The following is a 302-nucleotide window of genomic DNA, read 5'->3' on the forward strand; positions in this document are numbered from 1 at the left end:
ATTAATTTAATTTAAAATGCAAATAGAAAAATTCTTATTAATTGTAGGAAGAATATTAGACATGCGTGTGATCTTCTTCTTTATAACAAAAAAAAAATTCAAAATCAAATCGTATACTCAAGAATCGTTTTGTGGATATCTTTACTTAAGAATGCACTCGTAGCTCAGATGGTAGAATCGTCATCTTTTCAGGTCAAGTTCATTCATGGAAACCAGTTCGTATCCTCACCTTCTACCACCGGCCTTTTTTTTCAAAATGTTAAAATTGAATTTTTTTTTTAGAGAATAAATTTTTTTAGACG

General features: G+C 28.5%; 1 protein-coding gene across 3 annotated transcripts in view; it reads right to left on the reverse strand.

The window, feature by feature from the left end:
- LOC108692694 (homeobox protein Mohawk-like) overlaps positions 1 to 302 on the reverse strand; it is a 50,430-nt gene that overhangs the window by 20,198 nt on the left and 29,930 nt on the right. The gene's annotated exons all lie outside the window — the stretch shown is intronic.

Source organism: Atta colombica, unplaced genomic scaffold (assembly GCF_001594045.1).
Source record: "Atta colombica isolate Treedump-2 unplaced genomic scaffold, Acol1.0 scaffold78, whole genome shotgun sequence".
Lineage (NCBI taxonomy): Eukaryota > Metazoa > Arthropoda > Insecta > Hymenoptera > Formicidae > Atta > Atta colombica.